Source organism: Dendrobates tinctorius, unplaced genomic scaffold (assembly GCF_039654945.1).
Source record: "Dendrobates tinctorius isolate UK_male_01 unplaced genomic scaffold, ASM3965494v1 ptg000010l, whole genome shotgun sequence".
NCBI classification, from domain to species: Eukaryota; Metazoa; Chordata; class Amphibia; order Anura; family Dendrobatidae; genus Dendrobates; species Dendrobates tinctorius.
In genome coordinates, this window is record NW_027361678.1 from 2,322,779 (window position 1) to 2,347,260 (window position 24,482).

Here is a 24,482-nt window from a genome sequence, read left to right on the forward strand (position 1 = left end):
ATTCGTCCGATTTCATCGCAAGTGAGCATGAGCCCTAACAGGCACGGTGGTCTTTTGCAGACCCCCAGCTGTCATGTCAGCCAGGGGTAACGATGGGCGGGATTTGTGACGCGCCTCCGGCTGGTGTGGTATCCCGCTCTCGGTGATTGACAGTGGGATTTAACAGGTTAACAGCCGCGAGCGGAACATCTATGTAGAACACTAGATTTGGGGGACAAGCATCTATACAGCCATACCAATGGGTCACCCTCCCAGGGCTGTGGGGTAATCGGTACCAGGCCGGTCTCTCGGAGGTGTCACAGCAGCGGTGACCCGGTCCGTGGCCCTGGGCGCCCATGTAAAAGGGGTTTGAGTGATGAAATAAAGTTTATGAGTGATTTGTGACGCCACCTGTGGTGTTCGGCAAAGGAGGTGTTAAGCCGACGCTGCAAACAGACAAATGGTGGGGTGCAGCAGTGATGTTATAGCCCTCCACAGGCAGGGCTGTAGTCCCAGGGCAGAGTAGATGAAGAGGATAGGTGTTGAGTAAGCAGGTGCAGGGTCTGGCACAGAGATGTAGCAGTGTTGAAGAAGTTGCAGGAAGAAGGCAAGGACACAGCAAAGTGTAGTTTCTTTACCTTTACTTTGTAAGTGCAGTCCAGGGTCCAGATTACAGATGGCACAGGAGATGATTAGCCTGGAAGCAACTTAGTAATCTCTCTCTCAGATGGGTTGTGTAGTCTCCTCTCTAGCGCTTACTTGAGGTACATGCAGTACTGTGTTACACTGAAGTTCCTCCTTCTTCTTCCCTGTTGGATCTACCTCGTATGGCAGACAGCTGTAGCCCCCTATTTCTCTTGGCTCACCCGTCGCTGTTGTGCCTCCGAGTCTTAGATGGGAATAGAGCATTTACAGCTTCCTATTCCTCTGGTTTCTGTTGCAGGACCTTCAGTATCCATACAACCGTGAAGACCAGACTCCAGATCATGCACTATCACTGGGAGGGAGCTCTCTATCCTCAGCTCAACCTCCAGCTTCTCTCCACACGTCTACATACACTCGTTGCCCTCCTCACACTAACTGACTAATTTCCCCGCCTGGCCCCCAGAGAGAAACTCATCCCCTTAGTATTGGTTCAGAGCTCCCTCTGCTGGCCTGGAGTGGGAACCGTGTTGCATGACATGGTTAACTGCTAGAGAAATCCTTCATTGCTTCCAAGCCTGACATCACCCTCCCTGGAGGAAGGCAATGCCACTGTGGCGACCATGCTCCTGGGGGCGCCACATTCCCCCTTAATGCAATTCAGTACTCCTGGACTGATGAAAACAACAGGAACACATATAAACAAATAAACAATTATAAATGTACAAGATTTAGAAAAATGAAAAATTACAAAAACCAAAGGCTCCAAAAATAGTCCTGTGATGGTAAGTCCATGCATCAATGTCCATGGTCCATTCCTGGGCAAATGGTGAACTATGTACAAAGTTAGTGACCACACACAGTCCTGTGGCCAAAATGTTCATCAAAACAAAACTGAAATATTCAGAAAGGGATTTCTTACAGAGTTTCTGTAGGCACAAAACTTGAACAGTTACATATATACATGTTAACACTTACATTACTTTAACTTAGTTATATGCAGAATCTGATGGGAGGTATACCTTGGGTAGTATGGTTAGAAAAGACTGAACAAAAAGATGATTATAAGGCAATGATTACATCAATTATAACAAAATAAGTTTATTAGAAAATAGATTAAAAACATATGCCAAGATATGGGGAAAGAAGGGAGTGGGCTATAGGCTCACCGCCATGATCATACATCAACATGCATAGCCAGTCGGCAGACAGTACAATAATTGTAAAAGGAGATAGTGATATCTGCTATAAACAATCTAGCAAATATAATATCATAATATCACAAACAATTTGTGAAGATAGTTAATTTTAAAATAAGTATCAAAAAAACACATCTCCACGTAATGATATTACCCATGCACCCTTAGGTAACATATAGCCAAATGGCATAACAGAAAAAAATTCCTTTTCTATAAGTAGAATTACCTCTAAGGGATATGCACAGTAGTACCGCTGTCAGCTGGGGCTGCACGTCCGCCCCGACGCGCGTTTCGGTCTCCTTCCTCAGTGGGCCTGTGACTAGTAATGTGTCCAGCATTTTTATATCACGCGGCGGCGGCAAAATCAGCCGCATAACCGGAAATGACGCTCCCGACCCAGAAGTGACGGGCCGCGTTGTCAAGACGACCGAGACGCCAGCCTGCGTCGGTGTCAGGCGGAGGGAGGAGCCGGGGCGGGCCCAACCGCCGTCAAATGACGCCGAGAGCAGACTGACGTAGCGGCGAGAAGACAACGCGCTCGTACAGGGCAAGGGCGCAAATATGCCGACACAATTACCAATACAAAGAGCCAGCTATTGAGACAGTGGATGAAAACTCGGGTTAACCCTAATATGACTAGCTATTACAAAAACGGCCTAGGGCTTATATATACATAGTAACCGATAAGAATATACCCTAGCATAACAGGCCGTATCCAACGACGAACATCAAACGTTAGCATGTAATGATTATTTAAAATCCACAGTATGTCCACAGATTGTATACATGCATGTCACGAGATATTTAATGTTGCCATATATAGATATTACAGTCATATTTATATAGTATAGCTAACATACATAACAGAATTGTATAAGATATATACGTAAGCGCAAAACACGGCCGTCATTCTTCAGATGTAGCTTGAAGACGAAAAGATGTCATCACGGATATATAAACAACGGGAGACCACAAGTACTCCACCGTCACAGTAGCAATACCAAAAGATCACTGGCATAAATACTAAAAAAATACAAAAAAATAAAAGTGTTAAAATAAAGATCAATGACGATAGGCCCATATCCACAATGACAGGAACAGGGAATTTATATACAGTAAATGAAGAATAGCTAATATTCTCGTTGAGTCCAGATGGATGGACCGTGCCAAGGGTCCATATCCACCTGGACTCAAGTTGGGAAAATTTTACAGCTAAACCCCCACCACGAATATCAACATCTAGCATATCAATGCCACGCACTCTCAAGAGGCTGCTGTTACAATTATGGAACTTCTTAAAGTGGCGGGGGATAGTTTTTAATAACGTTACATCCTCAGTGGCCGCTGCTGCCTCTATACCCAGTACATGCTCTCTAACGCGAATCTTCAATAATCTTGATGTCATGCCCACATAGATTTTACCACATGGGCACACCGCATAATAAATCACGTGTCTACTAGTGCACGTGATCCGTTTTTTGATCTCAAATACCCGAAAGCCATCTTGATTGACAAATGTGTCAATACGATCGATATTGGTACAAGCAACACAGCGGCCACATGGGGAGCTGCCATATCTCTGTACAGCCCTATCCAAAAAAGTATTTCTAGACTCGGCGGTATAGTGGCTGCGAACCAACCGGTCACGTAAGTTTCTAGATCGCCTAACAGCGATTGCTGCCCTTTCCGGAAGCAGTTTAGAGATAACTGGATCGGCCCTCAAAATAAACCATGACCTATCAAGAATTTTCTTCATAAGTCCAAACTGAGAGTGGAAATTCGTCACAAATCTCGTAGTATTTTGATTATTTATTGGTTTACTACCATAGAGGAGGCTATTTCTTGATGAATGTCTGGCCCTATTAAAGGCTCTTTTAATCATACGATTACTATACCCACGTTCTTTAAGCCTCTCACCCAGATCACCAGCTTGTTTATAAAATTCCTCATCAGTCGAACATAGTCTACGCAATCTAAGGTACTGTCCGGTAGGGACAGACTGGATCATATGTCCAGGATGGGAGGATTGAGCATGGAGCAGCATATTAGTAGCCGTTGGTTTACGATAAATATTAGTTTGTACTTCACCATTAGCATCCTTCTGAAGAAGTACATCCAAAAATTCGATGGTATTCAGATCATATTTGTAAGTGATAAAAATATTTAATTCATTATTATTAAGAGATGACATAAATGTTTGAAGATCATTCTTAGATCCCTGCCAGATCAGCAAAATGTCGTCGATGTACCGCGTCCACGAAAGGACGCGGCACACCGGAGACGACTGATCAGGCAGGGAGAGGTCTCTCTCCCACAGCCCCAGGAACAGGTTAGCATATGAAGGGGCAAACGAGGCCCCCATAGCTGTACCCTGGAGCTGCAGGAAGAAAGACCCCTTAAAAACAAAAAAATTATGAGTAAGTGTAAACCTAAGGAGTTCAATAATTAATTCCCTAATCATCACCGACAGATTGGACATGCCCAGAAAAAATGCCGCCGCCCGAATACCGTCATCATGCCTAATGCTGGTGTAGAGGGACTCGACGTCCCCCGTCACCAGCAGCATGTCCTCATCCAGTTGCAACCCGTCAATCCATCTCAATAATTCACCTGTATCTTTAAGAAACGATGGCAATGCTTCAACTAGTGGCTGTAACTTAGAATCGATCCACCGATTTACGTGCTCTAAATAATTACCCCTCCCTGAAATGATTGGACGGCCAGGAGGCGTCTGCGCATCCTTGTGGATCTTAGGTAATAGGTAAAAGGTCGGGATCCTAGGCTCGGGAATAATCAAGGCTGTTGCCAATTCCCTAGTAATTACCCCCGACTCATTCGCCCTATTGATGATATCTTTTAATTGGCTGGAAAAGGCAGACAAGGGGTTAAAGGCAAGTTTTTTATAACAGGTTTTATTGTTTAGTTGTCTATAGGCCTCCTTTTCATAAAGTGTCTTAGGCCAAACTACTACATTTCCCCCCTTGTCTGCCGGCTTATAAACCACATCCGTAAGATTCTGAAGGATGCGCAGACGTCCCCGCTCATCTCTAGTGAGATTGTCATGATAAATATGTGATGGAATTTTCAAAAATTCTTTCGAGACAATCTGTACAAATAAATCAACATTTGGACAGGATGAAAGGGGGGGAAATTTCTTTGATTTTGGGCGTATAGAATTCGGTATCTTACCTCCCTCTACAGTATCGTGTTCAGTGGATAGATCTTCAAGAATACCAAGAGCTACTTGTTCTTCTTCTGTGGGAAAAAGATCAAATAAATTGCCATCAAAAAAATGTTTCTTAAAAATCAGGGAACGGGCAAATAAGTGAAGATCCTTGATAGCCAAAAAGGCATCAAAGCGTGCTGCTGGGGAAAAAGACAGGCCTCTTTCTAAAAGGGCTAAATCAGTACATGTAAATTCATGTTGGCTAAGGTTAATTACCTTATTAAAACAAAACAAAACAAAACTGAAATATTCAGAAAGGGATTTCTTACAGAGTTTCTGTAGGCACAAAACTTGAACAGTTACATATATACATGTTAACACTTACATTACTTTAACTTAGTTATATGCAGAATCTGATGGGAGGTATACCTTGGGTAGTATGGGTAGATCTACGTAACTCTGGTGTGGGTAAACTGGGTAGTATCCTTCTGCCTCCTAGACTCACCATGGGTATGACAGATTCACCACTGGCAGGGCGAGGATTCTCTGGCTCCACTGCTGGTGTGGCATCCACTGCTTGAACTTCCTGATTCTGAGAGTTCTCATGAGTCACGTCTTCTTGTACTACCAGTTGGGGAAATGTCAACGCTGGCACCACTATGGCATCATTTACTTTAGTCCAATTTGCAGGGAATTCTCCAAGTATAGTGCTGACCTTTTCTTCTTCTATGGGTTGGATGTTATTTTGTTCTTCCATTCTTTCCTTTAGCTGGTCAGGACACAGTTTCAAATGATCCCTCGATATTGCTGCGGTTTCTCCTCCATCTTTACTAATAAGGCACACCTTGGTATTGTCAAAGTTTGAGGGTAGACCGGTGTAGGGTTCAGCTTCCCATTGGTCATCCAATTTATGCATCCTCCTTTTCCTCTTTCGGACTTGTTTTCCTGGTGACTAGGGAGCTGCAGGTGCATTTTGATTGTAGGTCTTTTCTTGTTTTTGTCTTGCCTGAGCTAGACTCTTTTCCACACACTCTTGTACTCTACGGTATTGCTGCTGCTGTTCTGTATCCCAGTCAGCATCTGGTGATGTTACTTCAGGTGTCAGGACTCCCATATCCAAATCAATAGGCAACTTGCCAGGCCTCGCTCTTATTAGGTAGGCTGGAGTGCAGTTGGTGGAGTTCACAGGAATGTGATTGTAGAGGTCTACCAGATCTGGCAACTTTTCTGGCCACAGACTCCTCTCTTCCAAAGGCAAGGTCTTCAGTAGGTCGATTACCACCTGATTCATCTTTTCACACATGCCATTGGTCTGTGGATGGTACGGTGTTGTCCTGATCTTCTTGCAACCGTACAAGTTACAGAATTCCTGGAACACTTCTGCCTCAAAGGCTGGACCTTGATCTGCAAGCACTCGCTCAGGATATCCGTGTGGTCGACAAAAGTGCTGTTGGAATGCTCTGGCTGCAGTCCTGGCTGTTTGATCCTTGACAGGCACTACTATCAGGAATCTTGAGTAGTGGTCAATGATGGTAAGAGCATAAATGTAGCTTGAACGACTTGTAACCAGCTTCACATGGTCCAGGGCGACAAACTCAAGTGGTTGTTTGGTTATTATTGGCTGCAAAGGAGCTCGCTGGCTGTTGCGGTCCTTTCTGCGCAGGTTGCATTGTCCACACTCCCGGCACCAATTTTCAATGGCTTTCCTCATACCATCTCATCTCTCCCGGAGCAAGGCTTCCAACTTCTTCCATCTGAAGTAACATAGTAACATAGTTATTAAGGTTGAAGGGAGACTTTAAGTCCATCTAGTTCAACCCATATCCTATCCTAACTTGCCCTAACATGTTGATCCAGAGGAAGGCAAAAAAACCCCATGTGGCAACAGTAAGCTTCACATTGGGGAAAAAAATTCCTTCCCGACTCCACATACGGCAATCAGACTAGCTCCCTGGATCAACGCAATATTAAGGAGACTAGTGTATATACCCTGTAATATTATACTTTTCAAGAAAGGCATCCAGTCCCTTCTTAAATTTTAGTAGTGAATCACTCATTACAACATCATATGGCAGAGAGTTCCATAGTCTCACTGCTCTTACAGTAAAGAATCCGCGTCTGTGAGTATGCTTAAACCTTCTTTCCTCCAGACGTAGAGGATGCCCCCTTGTCCCCGTCACAGGTCTAAGAGTAAAAAGATCATTAGAAAGGTCTTTGTATTGTCCCCACATATATTTATACATTGTAATAAGATCACCCCTAAGCCTTCGATTCTCCAAACTAAATAACCCCAAGTGTAATAACCTGTCTTGGTATTGCAGACCCCCTAGTTCCCTAATAACCTTGGTCGCTCTTCTCTGCACCCGCTCCAGTTCAGCTATGTCTTTCTTATACACCGGAGACCAGAACTGTACACAGTATTCTAAGTGTGGTCGCACTAGTGACTTATATAGAGGTAAAATTATGTTCTCCTCATGAGCATCTATGCCTCTTTTAATGCATCCCATTATTTTATTTGCCTTTGCAGCAGCTGCTTGACTCTGGCCACTAAATGTGAGTTTGTCATACACCCAGGTCTTTTTCAGTGACTGTTTTGCCCAGTGTTTTACAATTAAGCACATAATTATACAACTTGTTCGTTCTACCCAAGTGCATGACCTTACATTTATCCCCATTAAAGCTCATTTGCCATTTATCAGCCCAAGCTTCTAGTTTACATAAATCCTCCTGTAATATAAAATTGTCCTCCTCTGTATTAATTACCCTGCAGAGTTTAGTGTCATCTGCAAATATTGAAATTCTACTCTCTATGCCCCCTACAAGGTCATTAATAAATATGTTAAAAAGAAGCGGGCCCAAAACTGACCCCTGTGGTACCCCACTGCTAACCGTGACCCAGTCCGAGTGTGCTCCATTAATAACCACCCTTTGTTTCCTATCCCTGAGCCAGCTCTTAACCCACCTACACATATTTTCCCCTATCCCCATTGTTCTCATTTTATGTATCAACCTTTTGTGTGGCACCGTATCAAAAGCTTTTGAAAAGTCCATGTACACCACGTCCACTGCATTCCCTTGGTCCAGTCCGGAACTTACCTCTTCATAAAAGCTTATCAGATTAGTCTGACAGGAACGGTCTCTTGTAAACCCATGTTGATATTGGGTCATAAGGTTATTCTTCTCCAGATACTCCAGTATAGTATCTCTTAGAAAACCCTCCAGGATTTTACCCACAGTTGAGGTTAAACTTACTGGCCTATAATTTCCAAGTTCAGTTTTTGTCCCCTTTTTGAATATTGGCACCACATTTGCTATACGCCAGTCCTGTGGAACAGACCCTGTTATTATGGAATCTTTAAAGATTAAAAATAGTGGTCTATCTATGACTGTGCTTAATTCCTGCAGTACTCGGGGGTGTATCCCATCCGGGCCCGGGGATTTGTCAATTTTAGTGATTTGTAGACGCCGCCGTACTTCCTGCTGGGTTAAGCAGGTGACATTTAATGGAGAATTTTTATCCCTGATCATGTTATCTGTCATAGGATTTTCTTGTGTAAATACTGTTGAAAAAAAGTCATTTAGCATATTGGCTTTTTCCTCATCCTCATCCACCATTTCACCCAGACTATTTTTAAGGGGACCAACACTATCATTTTTTAGCTTCTTACTATTTATGTAGTTAAAGAATATTTTGGGATTATTTTTACTTTCTCTGGCAAGGAGTCTCTCTGTCTCAATCTTTGCTGTCTTGATTTGCTTTTTACAGAATTTATTTAATCTTCTGTATTTATTTAATGCCTCATCACTACCTACTTGCTTTAATTCTCTAAATGCTTTATTTTTATCTCTTATTGCGCCCCTTACAGCTCTATTTAGCCATAGTGGTTTCCTCCTATTTCTCGCATGTTTATTCCCATACGGTATATATTGTGCACAGGTCCTATTCAGGATGCTAATAAACGTCTCCCATTTTCTTTGTGTATTTTTATGTCTCAGGATATCGTCCCAGTTAATTGCACCAAGATCATCTCTCATCCGTTGGAAGTTTGCCTTCCTGAAGTTTAGTGTCCTTGTAACCCCTCTACTACACATCTTATTAAAGGATACATGAAAACTTATTAATTTGTGATCACTATTGCCCAAGTGACCCTCAACCCTTACATTTGATATGCGGTCTGGCCTATTGGTTAATATTAGGTCTAGCAGTGCCCCCCCTCTTGTTGGGTCCTGAACCAGTTGTGAAAGGTAATTGTCTCTCATCGTTGTCAGAAACCTATTACCCTTGCTGGAACTGCAGGTTTCGGTTCCCCAATGTATTTCAGGGTAGTTGAAGGGGTGGCATTTATGCACATGTTATCGAAGTACATGTATCAAAGTACTTCTGGCAGTTATAACATGGATGAATGTGACACGCATCTCTATTCTCTTCATACAGGTAACCAGCTTTTCCAATCTCTGCTCTGAATCCACTCCTGTGTCTCCATTCAATGTCAGCAAGCAGTTAATCCTGAATGCTATCTATGTGTTTTCAACTCTGCAAGCTTATATCTGGTAACCAGCTTTTCCAATCTCTGCTCTGAATCCACTCCTGTGTCTCCATTCAATGTCAGCAAGCAGTTAATCCTGAATGCTATCTATGTGTTTTCAACTCTGCAAGCTTATATCTGGTAACCAGCTTTTCCAATCTCTGCTCTGAATCCACTCCTGTGTCTCCATTCAATGTCAGCAAGCAGTTAATCCTGAATGCTATCTATGTGTTTTCAACTCTGCAAGCTTATATCTGGTATATAGTTATTTCAACTTACTCTGCTTGTCCCCTTATGTTGTGAGGTCAAGAAACTTTTCAAAGTGCTTTATGATCCATGTAGTGCTGGACATGTGTTTATTTGACCACAACATTTTATTGGGTCCTGGTGTCTCAATTTAGTGTGATTGATTAACGAGAAGAGAGAGCCAAAAAAAAAACAAAAAAACTTAGCCTTAACCTCCTATATATTCAGACATAGCTAGGGGGAGCATTTATGCAGGGGTGGCATTTATGCACATGTTATCGAAGTACATGTATCAAAGTACTTCTGGCAGTTATAACATGGCATGTATCAAAGTACTTCTGGCAGTTATAACATGGCAGTTAAACAGGGCAGGAGACAGGTAAGACATTTATATACATCTACTCTCTGTACATTTGGAGTACAACAAATATATACCATATGCATTTGTGTAATTTATATCCTGGCCGCTGCATTCACACACATCCACCGCCCTGGCATTAACTCTCCACACTCCATCCATATTGGCCCCTCGCTCCTTTCCTCTCCTATGTATAGCACTCATGCTCTTTTCACATTGTTAAATTGCACAGATCCAGCCAGTCCCACCATTCAACACCAGAGACGCTCTCACAAATCACTTAACCATCTGCTCACTCTTTCTATCCTCCTTCTCCTAGTTGCAGGAGACATTGCTCCCAACCCTGGTCCCCCATGTTATAGAAAGTCAAACCCCCCCACTGCTACACTCAGAAACCCCTCTAATCTTATTAATATTCCCTGCATGCCATCTGTCTCTCTTAATTGTGCACTTTGGAATTCTCGCTCAGTGTGTAACAAACTCTCCTTCATTCATGACTTCTTCCTTTCTAATTCTCTTAACCTTCTGGCTCTTACTGAAACCTGGATCCAGCAGTCAGATACTACCGCTGCTGCTGCTCTTTCATACGGGGGGCTACACTTCTCTCATACCCCAAGATCAGACAATAGAGCTGGTGGAGGCGTTGGTCTGCTCCTATCACCAAAATGTACCTTTCAGGTTATCCCTCAACTACCCTCACTTGTCTTCCCTTCTTTTGAGGTCCATGCCGTCAGACTCTACACCCCCTTCTCCATGCGAGTGGCGGTGGTATATCGTCCTCCCGGCCCCTCCCATCAGTTCCTGGATCATTTTGCCACTTGGCTTCCACATTTTCTCTCCTGTGACATCCCTACCCTCATCATGGGAGATTTCAACATCCCCATTGCTCTTCCCCTCTCCCCATCTGCTACTCACCTTTTATCTCTAACCTCCTCATTTGGCCTTTCGCAGCTTACTAATTCTCCAACGCATGAAGACGGAAACTCCCTCGACTTGGTCTTCTCTCGGCTTTGTGCAGTGGATGATTTTGCAAACTCCCCTCTCCCGCTCTCTGACCACAATCTTCTTTCATTCTCTATAAAGAACTGCCAGGCTGCTCAGGTCACCCCCACTGTCCAGACTTATAGAAACACACAGGCCATTAACACCCAGAAACTTCTGAAGAACTTGCAGTCTTCATTGGCCCCTATCTCCTCCCTCTCATGTCCTGATTCTGCTTTGAAGCATTACAATGAAACACTTCAAACTGCCCTGGATGAATTTGCACCCCCTATAAATAGAACACCACAACGCAGACGGCGACAACCCTGGCACACGGTGCAAACACGTTTCCTGCAGCGGTGCTCCAGGTGCGCCGAACGTCTGTGGAGAAAATACAATCTACACGAAGATTTCATCCATTTTAAGTTTATGCTTAGAACATACAACACTGCCCTTCACCTCTCCAAACAAACCTATTTCAACACCCTCATCATCTCACTGTCCAATAACCCGAAACGTCTCTTTGACACTTTTCATTCTCTACTCAATCCAAGAGTACAGGCCCCAACCACTGAGCTCCGAGCTGACGATCTGGCCAATTACTTCAAAGAAAAAATTGACCAGATCCGACAGGAAATTATCTCCAAATCCCCTCATACCATGCACTGTCCTCCCTCCCCCACTGCATCTAACTCACTCTCTGATTTTGAACCAGTCACAGAAGAAGAAGTAAGCAGGCTCCTTGCATCTTCTCGCCCAACTACTTGCACCAGTGACCCATTTCCGTCACATCTCCTCCAGTCCCTTTCCCCTGCTGTCACCCCTCACCTAACTAAAATATTTAACCTCTCTCTCTCTTCTGGTATTTTTCCCTCCTCATTTAAGCATGCCATCATACATCCACTACTTAAAAAACCATCCCTCGACCAAAATTGTGCCGCTAACTATAGACCTGTCTCTAATCTTCCCTTCATCTCTAAACTCCTGGAACGCCTGGTCCACTCCCGTCTTATCCGCTATCTCTCAGAAAACTCTGTTCTCGACCCTCTCCAATCCGGTTTCCGCTCTTTACACTCCACTGAAACTGCCCTCACTAAAGTCTCTAATGATCTGCTAACAGCTAAATCAAATGGTCATTACTCCATGCTAATTCTCTTGGATCTCTCTGCAGCATTCGACACTGTGGATCATCAGCTCCTCCTCACTATGCTCCGTTCCATTGGCCTCAAGGACACCGTTCTCTCCTGGTTCTCCTCCTATCTCTCCGACCGCTCCTTTACTGTTTCTTTTGCCGGTTCCTCCTCCTCTCACCTTCCTCTTACTGTTGGGGTTCCTCAAGGATCGGTTCTAGGCCCCCTCCTCTTCTCCTTGTACACTGCCCCTATTGGTCAAACAATCAGTAGATTTGGTTTCCAGTACCATCTCTATGCTGATGACACCCAATTATACGCTTCTTCTCCTGACATCACGCCAGCCTTTCTAGAAAACACTGGCGATTGTCTAAACGCTGTGTCTAATATCATGTCCTCACTATATCTGAAACTGAACCTATCAAAGACTGAACTCCTTGTGTTTCCTCCCGCTACTAATGTACCTACACCCGACATTGCCATTTCCGTCTGTGGTTCCACTATTACTCCCCAGCAACATGCCCGCTGTCTTGGGGTCATACTTGATTCCGAGCTTTCCTTTGCCCCCCACATTCGATCACTGGCTCGCTCTTGTCATCTGCACCTCAAAAACATTTCTAGAATTCGACCTTTTCTTACTTTTGACTCTGCAAAAACTCTTACTGTTTCTCTTATTCATTCTCGTCTCGACTATTGTAACTCTCTTCTAATCGGTCTCCCTCTTACAAAACTCTCCCCTCTCCAATCTGTCTTGAATGCTGCAGCCAGGATCATATTCCTCACCAATCGTTACACCGATGCCTCTACCTTGTGCCAGTCATTACACTGGCTACCCATCCACTCCAGAATTCAGTATAAACTTATTACCCTCACCCACAAAGCCCTCCATGGCTCAGCACCACCCTACATCTCCTCCCTTGTTTCAGTATACCACCCTACCCGCGCCCTCCGTTCTGCTGATGACCTGAGGTTAGTATCCTCAATAGTCAGAACCTCCCACTCCCGTCTCCAAGACTTTACACGTGCCGCGCCAATTCTTTGGAATGCACTTCCCAGGTCAATACGATTAGTCCCCAGTCCCCACAATTTTAAGCGTGTCCTGAAAACGCATTTATTCAGACTGGCCTATCGCCTCAACACATTAACCTAACCTATCCCTGTGTGGCAGAGCCAAAAATTTTTACCATAACCAGGTTCCCAGCATCATGTTCCCACATGCTTTATGCATCCATTAGCCCTCTGTGTCTGTACTGTTACACACTTAACATTATGGCTGGTCCATACAATCAGGGCAACTGTTACCACCCACCTTTCGTGTCTACCTCTTTCCTCATAGACTGTAAGCTTGCGAGCAGGGCCCTCACTCCTCTTGGTATTTGTTATAATCTACTGTATGTGATTATTGTTATGCTGTAATGTCTATTGTCTGTACAAATCCCCTCTGAAATGTAAAGTGCTGCGGAATATGTCGGCGCTATAAAAATAAAATTTATTATTATTATTATTATTAAGTCCCCCATAATAATGACTTCTCCTTGAGTCGCTGCTTCATCTATTTGCTTTATGAGGATATTCTCTGTAGCTTCCATTATTTTTGGAGATTTATAACAAACCCCTATCAGTAATTTATTATTTTTCCCCCCTCCCCTTATCTCTACCCACAGGGACTCTACATTTTCATTAGATTCATATATATTATCACGAAGGATGGGTTTTAAGGATGATTTTACATATAAACACACGCCTCCCCCTCGCTTATTTGTACGGTCATTTCTGAACAGACTATAGCCCTGTAAATTAACAGCCCAGTCATGGCTCTCGTCCAGCCATGTCTCAGATATCCCCACTATGTCATAATTATGTTCCAACAACATTAACTCCAATTCCTCCATTTTGTTGGTGAGACTTCTGGCATTAGTATACATGCACTTTATGTATCTCTCTGTACCTCTATTCTTTCTTAAATTATTAACTGTTCTAACCCCACCCCCCATGCCACCCCCACCCCCACCCCCAATGTCATTATTTGTGCCCAGGTCTCTATCTGCACTGTCTTCCCCTCCTATAAAAGGAATAGCCTCCCCCCCCGTCCCTAGTTTAAACACTCCTCCAACCTTCTAGCCATTTTCTCCCCCAGCACAGCTGCACCCTCCCCATTGAGGTGCAGCCCGTCCCTAGCGTAGAACCTGTAGCCAACTGAGAAGTCGGCCCAGTTCTGCAGGAACCCAAACCCCTCCTTCCTACACCAATTCCTGAGCCACTTATTAACCTCCCTAATCTCCCGTTGCCTCTCTGGCGTGGCACGTGGTACAGGAAGTATTTCCGAAAATACCACCTTGGAGGTCCTTGCTTTAAGCTTACAGCCTAATTCCCTGAAATCATATTTAAGGACCTTCCACCTACCTCTAACTTTGTCATTTGTGCCAATGTGCACCATGACCGCTGGATCCTCTCCAGCCCCTCCCAGTAATCTGTCAACCCGATCAGCGATGTGTCGGACTCGAGCGCCAGGTAGGCAGCACACCGTTCGACGATCCCTGTCTTTGTGACAGATTGCCCTATCTGTTCCCCTAATAATTGAGTCTCCCACTACCAGAACCTGTCTGGCCTGCCCTGCTCTCCTATTTCCCCCCTTACTGGAGCAGACACTTCTCCGGCTTTCAGAGGACATGCCTTGCTGCAGCAGTGCTACTCCTGCACTGAGACTCCCCTCATCTGCCAACTTAGCAAACTTATTGGGGTGTGCCAGATCAGGACTAGCCTCCCTGGTGCTCTTCCCTCTACCCCGCCTTCTAACTGTCACCCAGCTAGCTGCTTCATTGTCCTGCAGCTCCAACCTAGCATCCCCCCCCTCATCTATCCCATTGAGCGTCTGCTCAGTGAGCAGAAGACTCCTTTCCATATTGTCTATGGATCTCAGTGTTGCCAGCTGCACATTTAGATCCGGTATCTGGGCTTCCAAATGCACAACGTGCTCACATCTTGCACAGCAGTATGCACCCTCGACCGGCTGTTCAAGGATTTCATACATGCGGCAAGACGTGCACTGGATGGCATTGGCAATAGTGGAGCACATCCTAATGGGGATTGCACCAGACAATAAGATAAGCAAAAATAAATTTAAAAAAAAAAAAAAAAAGTATTAATATAACAGCAATTCAGTAAGACCTCCCTTGGAAACTCCCTGAATCTAAAGTCACTGAATTTCAAGTCACACACTTACCACAGTTCGCACTTACGCTCAGGTCACACTCAGCTCGTTCACAGTCGCTCAGGAAGAAGATTTAAGAGAGTTTTTTTTTGTTTTTTTTTTCCCCTTTTACCAGCACACCACCTTGCTGCTCAATGCACTTCCAAAAAAGTGTCCAGCTTCATTATGTTAGGCTTCCAAGACTATTGATGCCTCTCTCTTTGGGACTACCACTTGCCAGACCAACTCATGAGTGCGGGCATTGATACTCCTCCGACACAGCTTTCCTTCATAAATGAACAGCCTGCCTCTCCTTCCACAACTGCTGGGTTTCTTCAGGAGCATCCGACTCCAGGCGTGAGTCAGCTTGTGACAGTAGCTCCTTTACCAGGCGGACTGCGGGGTCGCTATCTTGGGTTTCTGCCCAGTCATGATGAGGCAAGGGATTTAGGGTAGCCTCTTTCAAGACAGACCTTCTGTTTCTCACTCCTTGGGCACGTTGGGCCGCAATTGGCCGTTGGAAGGCAGGGAGCTCAATTTCTTCGAGGGCCTCGGGGTCTTCCTCCTGCATCTGGAAGATTAGGCATCCTGGACAGCACATCAGCATTGGCATTCTTATGCCCTGCTCGGTACTTGATGGTAAATTCATAGTTAGACAGCCGAGCCATCCATCGCTGCTCCAGTGCACCTAGTTTGGCAGTTTCCAAGTGAGTCAACGGGTTGTTATCCGTGAAGATGGTAAACTTGGCTGAAGCTAGGTAATGCTTGAATCGTTCAGTCACAGCCCAGACTATGGCGAGGAATTCCAGTTTGAAGGAACTGTAGTTGTCAGAGTTCCTTTCAGTGGGACGAAGCTTCCTGCTGGCGTAGGAGATCACTCTTTCTTTGCCATTCTGTACCTGTGACAGTACTGCTCCCAGTCCCACGTTGCTGGCATCAGTATACAACACAAAGAGCTGGTCATAATCTGGGTACGCCAGAACTTCATCTCCTATGAGAGCCATCTTCAGGCGAGTGAAGGACCTCTCCAGTTCCTCATTCCATTCAAAGGTGGAACTTTTCTGTTTGGCTTTCTTGGACTGCCCCACCAGAAGGTTTTGCATAGGGGTGGCTATTTCAGTGAAGCCTTTGATGAACCTTCGGTAGTAGCCTACCAACCCGAGAAATTGGCGTACTTCATGGAGGTTGCTGGGCTTCGGCCAGTCCCGGATGACTGTGACTTTGTCAGGATCTGGTGCCACACCTTCTGCACTCACTACATGATCGAGATACTGTACCTTGGGCTTCAGGAGGTGGCATTTGGAAGGCTTCACTTTCAAGCCAAAATTGGACAAGGCTTCAAACACCTCAGCCGGGTGCTTCAGATGGTCTTCGTAAGTTTTGGAGAAAACAATGACATCTTCAAGGTACAACAGGAATGTCTCAAAGTTCTTGTGTCCCAGACAGCACTCCATCAGCCGTTGGAATGTCCCAGGAGCGGTGCAGAGCCCGAATGGCCTATATTGGAACTCGCAGAGTTTCATTGGGGTTGTGAAGGCCGTTTTCTCCTTGTCTGCCTCTGCCACGGGAACCTGCCAATACCCACTAGTGAGATCCAGGGTGGAAAAATAGTTAGCAGTTTTAAGTGCAGCTAATGATTCCTCAATTCTGGGTAATGGGTAGGCATCCTTATGTGTAATGCTGTTAATTTTTCTGTAATCAACGCACATTCTCATGGTACCATGCTTTTTCTTTACAAAAACTATGGGAGCTGCCCAGGGGCTACAACTGTCTCTGATCACCCCAGCTTCCTTCATCTCTCTCAACATACCTTTGGCACATTGGTATTGTGTTGGGGGTATAGGCCGGTACCTTTCTTTAATGGGTGGATGATCTCCTGTGGGGATATGATGCTGAACCCCTTTTGCCTTCCCAAAATCTAGAGGGTGTTTATTGAATACCCGCTCATACTCCTGGGTCACTCTGTAAACCCCATTCTTTTGGTAGGAAGGGGTGGAGTCAGTTCCCACCTGCAGTTGCTGACACCACTCCTCCAGCTGCTTTACAGAGCCATTGTCCTCCACCTGGTCGGATGAGACCAAGGGCTCTGCTGCCTGTATGGCGTTGTTGCTGACAGTGAGCAGCTTAGCAACTGTGGCATACCGAGGTATTGTGGCCTCCTCCTCCCCATAATTCAAGAGGCATACAGGTACTCTCCCTTTGCGAACATCAACTACCCCTCTGGCTGTCAGGACAGTGGGCCGGCTATCAGAGTACACTGGTTCTACCAATGCCTGGTAATCTTTCCCTCTGAGGCCTATGGCTGCCCGACACCAAATCAACATTTCACATCTGGGGGGTATTGCAATGGGGAAAGGTTCACTCACTCTGACGCTGCCAATTTCTCCGCCAGAGAGTTCTACCTGCTGTCTTTGCATCAGGGCCTTGATCTCCTTCTGCAGGACTCGTTGTTCACTGGAACCAGCAGTCTCAGCCACCTGTTGCAACAAGACAATAACCTCGGAAAGACAATTTTCAATTATATTTGTACCAAGAGTCATCATGGGATTACATTCTCATCGATCAATATCCACAACTATGAGACCTTGAGATTTTAACTCCACCCTCCCCACTTTAACAGTAATTTCTTTACATCCTACTTGCGGCATAGACTGACCAATTACTGGCAACCACTGTGAGTTCATCACTTGGGCCACGGGTGAGTTCAGAGTCAGCCCAATACCGCTTGTAAAGGATATACGGCATAGTTGTCACCTGAGAGCCAGTGTCCAGCAAAGCGTTCATGGGGATGCCGTCAATCACCACTTGAAGGATCGGTCTCCCTCCAACATACTTGGCTCACCAGTTCTTTGGGCCTTGTGGTCCTACTCCTGGGGGTTGGCCCTCTGCCCCAGGGGTTGCTCGTTTAAATGAAAGAATCTTGCGATGTGGCCTGCCTTGTGGCAGTGACGACAGATGGGACGTCCGTCCTGGTCATAGCGATCGTTGTTTCTCCCTTGGAGTGGCGGGATCCTCTTCTTCCGTAGCCACGCGACATCCTCTGGACTGGAAGCAAGCTGGATCTTCTCCTTGGAGGACACCTGCAGGGACTGCACGGTTTTAGCAAGTGCAGCCATGCCTTTGGTCAACTCCTGGACCTGAAGACGCAGGTCTGCAGATGGATCTTTCTCTAGAGTTGTGCATCAGCCTCCACAGGGCTGGAAGGGAAGGATGTTGCTTCCTGGTGGTATGTGATCGCTGGGCGCCTAGGGGGTGCTGGACGGCTGACAGTTGGTTCCTGCAGTACCTGGATAGCCCGATCCTTGAAGTCTGCAAAGTCCAGGTCAGGGTTTTGCAGGGCTATGATGCGCAGCTGTGCTCTGTGGGTACTAGATAGGAGTCCTTCAATAAATTGCTCCTTTAGCAGTCCGTCTCCATCTTTCACACTGTCAGGGTCAATCTGTTTGACGGCTCGCAGCGCCTCCTGCAGGTTAAGAGCATAGTCCCTTATACTGTCCTGTACTTTCTGTTTACATCCAAAGAACCTCATCTTGATTTCAGCTGCAGTGCAGGTGTCAAAGGTGCTTCTTAGCTTGGCCAAAATCTTTTTAACAGTCTCTTTGTCACTATTCTGACAGGCTTTTACTTCCCTCTGTGCTGCACCTGTTAGCTGCCCAATAAGGATGTTCACCTTCTGGCTTTCAGACAGAGGATACACCTCAAACAAACTGCACAGTCTCTCTTTAAATTCACTCAGGGTACGTGACTCCCCTGAATACTGCGGTAGCCAGGCTGCTCCCGGTATGTACAGTTGTGGCCAAAAGTATTGACACCCCTGCAATTCTGTCAGATAATACTCAGTTTCTTCCTGAAAATGATTGCAAACACAAATTCTTTGTTATTATTATCTTCATTTAATTTGTCTTAAATGAAAAAACACAAAAAGAATTGTCCTAAAGCCAAATTGAATATAAGAATATAATTCCACACCAAACATAAAAAAGAGGGTGGACAAAAGTATTGGCACTGTTCGAAAAATCATGTGATGCTTCTCTAATTTGTGTAACTAACAGCACCTGTAACTTACCTGTGGCATCTAACAGGTGATGGCAATAACTAAATCACACTTGCAGCCAGTTGACATAGATTAAAGTTGACTCAACCTCTGTCCTGTGTCCTTGTGTGTACCACATTAAGCATGAAGAAAAGAAAGAAGACCAAAGAACTGTCTGAGGACTTGAGAAACCAAATTGTGAGGAAACATGAGCAATCTCAAGGCTACACGTCCATCTCCAAAGACCTGAATGTTCCTGTGTCTACCGTGCGCAGTCATCAAGAAGTTTAAAGCCCATGGCACTGTGGCTAACCTCCCTAGATGTGGACGGAAAAGAAAAATTGACAAGAGATTTAAACGCAAGATTGTGCTGATGTTGGATAAAGAACCTCGACTAACATCCAAACAAGTTCAAGCTGCCCTGCAGTCCGAGGGTACAACAGTGTCAACCCGTACTATCTGTCGGCGTCTGAATGAAAAGGGACTGTATGGTAGGAGACCCAGGAAGACCCCACTTCTTACCCTGAGACATAAAAAAGCCAGGCTGGAGTTTGCCAAAACTTATCTGAAAAAGCCTAAAACGTTTTGGAAGAATGTTCTCTGGTCAGATGAGACAAAAGTAGAGCTTTTTGAGCAAAGGCATCAACATAGAGTTTACAGGAGAAAAAAAGAGGCATTCAAAGAAAAGAACACGGTCCCTACAGTCAAACATGGCGGAGGTTCCCTGATGTTTTGGGGTTGCTTTGCTGCCTCTGGCACTGGACTGCTTGATCGTGTGCATGGCATTATGAAGTCAGAAGACTACCAACAAATTTTGCAGCATAATGTAGGGCCCAGTGTGAGAAAGCTGGGTCTCCCTCAGAGGTCATGGGTCTTCCAGCAGGACAATGACCCAAAACACACTTCAAAAAGCACTAGAAAATGGTTTGAGAGAAAGCACTGGAGACTTCTAATGTGGCCAGCAATGAGTCCAGACCTGAATCCCATAGAACACCTGTGGAGAGATCTAAAAATGGCAGTTTGGAGAAGGCACCCTTCAAATATCAGGGACCTGGAGCAGTTTGCCAAAGAAGAATGGTCTAAAATTCCAGCAGAGCATTGTAAGAAACTCATTGATGGTTACCGGAAGCGGTTGGTCGCAGTTATTTTGGCTAAAGGTTGTGCAACCAAGTATTAGGCTGAGGGTGCCAATACTTTTGTCTGGCCCATTTTTGGAGTTTTGTGTGAAATGATCAATGTTTTGCTTTTTGCTTCATTCTCTTTTGTGTTTTTTCATTTAAGACAAATTAAATGAAGATAATAATACTAAAGAATTTGTGTTTGCAATCATTTTCAGGAAGAAACTGAGTATTATCTGACAGAATTGCAGGGGTGTCAATACTTTTGGCCACAACTGTAAGGCATAGACAGCGGCATTATGGGGACCGCTGCGGTGAGCGCTGTTTCTTGCGGTGCCCTGGAGGCAACTCTGGCTGCTGGATTCAGTGGCACTATTTGACCCGCAGCCGCATTGAGCCCTGCATCTTGCGGCGCTGAGGGGTTTGCGGGGGCGTCTGCCGCTGCATCGGCGCTTGCCTCAGACATTCTCTTCTCCCCCCTAGTCAACGTTAGCCAGGGCCTGGGGTTGAGCAGGCTTACCGGCTGCAGCGTTACAGGCTGGATGATCGGGCTGCAGGCCTTCGCCCCTCCCACTTCTCGCGCGCTGTCCTCTTCCCGCGCGGCACTTCACTTCTTTGCGCTCTTCGGCAGGCTCCGCCCACGACGGCCCGCCTCTTTGGTTTCCCGCGCGCCAAGCAGCGGGGTAATGGCGGCAATTTCACAGTCTATAGCACACAACACAGTCTCTGGCACACAGGACCCGGGGATACCGGGCTCCGTAATCCTGTTCGTGACGCCAAAATGGGTCGCCCTCCCAAGGCTGTGGGGTACTCGGTACCGGGCCGGTTTCTCAGAGGGAGGTGTCACAGCAGTGGTGACCCAGTCCGTGGCCCTGGGCACCCATGTAAAAGGGGTTTGAGTGATGAAATAAAGTTTATGAGTGATTTGTGACGCCACCTGTGGTGTTCGGCAAAGGAGGTGTTAAGCCGAAGCTGCAGGCAGATCCTCTGGGACAAAAGGTGGGGTGCAGCAGTGATATTATAGCCCTCCACAGGCAGGGCTGTAGTCCCAGGGCAGAGTAGATGAAGAGGATAGGTGTTGCGGAAGAGGATAGGTGTTGAGGAAGAGGGTGCAGTGTCTGGCACAGAGATGTAGCAGTGTTGAAGAAGTTGCAGGAAGAAGGCAAGGACACAGCAAAGTGTAGTTTCTTTACCTTTACTTTGTAAGTGCAGTCCAGGGTCCAGATTACAGATGGCACAGGAGATGATTAGCCTGGAAGCAACTTAGCAATCCCTCTCTCAGATGGGTTGTGTAGTCTCCTCTCTAGCGCTTACTTGAGGTACATGCAGTACTGTGTTACACTGAAGTTCCTCCTTCTTCTTCCCTTTTGGATCTACCTCATATGGCAGACAGCTGTAGCCCCCTATTTCTCTTGGCTCACCCGCCGCTGTTGTGCCTCCGAGTCTTAGATGGGAATAGAGCATTTACAGCTTCCTATTCCTCTGGTTTCTGTTGCAGGACCTTTAGTATCCATACAACCGTGGAGACCAGGCTCCAGATCATGCGCTATCACTGGGAGGGAGCGCTCTATCCTCAGCTCAACCTCCAGCTTCTCTCCACACGTCTACACTCGTTGCCCTCCTCACACTAACTGACTAATTTCCCCGCCTGGCCCCCAGAGAGAAACTCTTCCCCTTAGTATTGGTTCAGAGCTCCCTCTGCTGGCCTGGAGTGGGAACCGTGTTGCATGACATGGTTAACTGCTAGAGAGACCCTTCATTGCTTCCAAGCCTGACATCACCCTCCCTGGAGGAAGGCAATGCCACTGTGGCGACCATGCTCCTGGGGCGCCACACCACTACTGGTAAAAATGTGCTGACAGGTTCCATTGACTACCAGGAAAGCTGAACGTAGCATGTTAAACTGCCTATGGCCGGGGTCACACTTGCAAGTGCAATGCAAGACATATACGTGATCTCTCACATCAATACCCGGCACTGCCACCGGCTGTTCGACCCGGAGCGTTCAGCTGCATAGAAAGACATGCAGCCGCACACGCCAGTCTGATTGCCGGGTATTGAGGCAAGTTTCTCGCATTGCACTTGCAAGTGTGACCCCGGCCTAAGGCCAGGATCACACTACCTTGTGTGATGCGAGAAACTCGCACGAGTCACTCGCATCAACACCCGGCACTGCTGCCGACACTCAGTATCGGAGCTGCGGCTGCATACAAAAACATACAGCCGCAGCTCTGGTCCTGAGTGCCGGCGGCAGCGCGGGGTGTTAATGCGAGAGACTCGTGCGAGCTTCTCGTATCACAAAAGGTAGTGTGATCCCGGTCTAAGGGCAGAGACACACTGGCGAATTTATCGTCCTAGAATCGGATCGTAAAACTTGCCCTGGCAGGCACCTCTCCTGACCTGAACTTGACAGTTGCATAGTAATCCATCACGCTGTCATGCTCAGGTCAGGAGAGGTGCCGGCCAGGGCAAGTTTTACGATCCGATTCTTGGACGAAAAATTCGCTAGTGTGTCTCTGCCCTAAGAGTGATAGTTATTAGAGGGGTGTTCTGGTGCCTCCCTCTACCACCTGATCTTACATTGGTCATAGGAAGACGTTGCTGTGAGCGAGTTGGACAGTTGCTGAGGCATTGATCTCACAACCTTATCTGATTAATAGGTGGTCCCATTAGTAGGACAAGACCAGCTGGGCAGTGGGTGATTGCTTCACATGTCTTCTCACCTTTTTACAGTAACATTGCTCCATGATAGGCTGGGATCACACATGCGAGAAACTCGGACGAGTTTCGCATGTTAATACCCGGCACTGCCGCCGGCACTCGGATTGGAGCATGCGGCCGCATAGCAATCCATGCAGCCACACGCTCCACTCCTGAGTGCCGGTGGCAGTGCTGGGTAAAGAAGCATGCCTTTTATTTATTTTCTTACGACACCAGCACTTTTGAGGTAGAAAAGGTAGCAATGAAAAATATGGGTGAGCGTTTAATACATGGCAGTGCTGAACTGACCCTAAAAGAATGGATGCAAACACTTTATTTTCCATTGACGTAACCATTGTCAAACCAGTTTCTGTGAATGTTGCTAGCGGCACAGGAAGTGTGTGATCCAGCCAGCACCTGAGTCTAAGACCACGTTCACACTATCAGTATTTGGTCAGTATTTTACCTCAGTATTTGTAAGCCCAAACCAGGAGTCGGTGATAAATATAGAAGTGGTGACGTGTTACAATTGTAATTTTCCTCTGATTGTTCCTCTCCTGGTTTTGTTACAAATACTGAGGTAAAATACTGACCAAATACTAATAGTGTGAACGTGGCCTTACTACTGTGATTGGAGGTAGTTCTGAATGCAGCACTTTAACCTCTTATTTGCCATTGTCACTTGTGATCGCTACACCTAAGAGGATGGGAATCGGGGAAGGTGTCCCTTGCAGCGCTCATCGGCCTCAGCTTTTCCCCCTGACCCTCCGCACACGATTGTGGGGTGCCAAAGACATTGTCATGGTGCCGGTGGACCTCCTAAACACCCCCTAAGGTTCATATCCCCCCCCCCCCCCGTTTTCTCAGAACATAGATTCTAAAACATTTAAAAAAAATTTACATATTTGATATAGTCTCCCAAAAATAGAATAAAAAGGTCAGATCATATGGACTCCAGAATTGTACCAATAAAAGCTACAGCTGGTACCACAAAAGACAAGTCCAGGTACAGCTCTAAGTTATGGCTAGGAAGGAAAAATATAGGTCACTAGGAACTTAAAGGACAAGGGTTTTGTTCCTACCGGAAGGTTAATGGTGATGCACTGAAGCGTCCTGGGAACCGGTGGTAAATCTGTCTGACGTTTCATGTTTGAACATTCTACAGGAAAATAAATTCATTGAAGAATTATCGGCGTAACGGGATCGTGATCGGG

At 45.9% G+C, this 24,482-nt stretch overlaps 1 long non-coding RNA gene across 2 annotated transcripts; it reads right to left on the reverse strand.

The window, feature by feature from the left end:
• Nucleotides 1-603: 603 nt before the first annotated feature.
• On the reverse strand, nucleotides 604-24,477 carry LOC141098086 (uncharacterized). 2 transcript variants are annotated; one of them, XR_012234144.1, is made up of 4 exons: nucleotides 24,351-24,477; nucleotides 17,784-17,894; nucleotides 5,010-5,075; nucleotides 604-2,843 (listed from the first exon to the last, which is right to left on the reverse strand). It is a non-coding gene; the product is annotated as an uncharacterized lncRNA (long non-coding RNA). The 2 variants fall into 2 exon arrangements; XR_012234143.1 differs by lacking the exons at nucleotides 17,784-17,894; nucleotides 24,351-24,477 and having other exon boundaries at nucleotides 5,010-7,028.
• Between the last annotated feature and the right edge of the window lie 5 nt (nucleotides 24,478-24,482).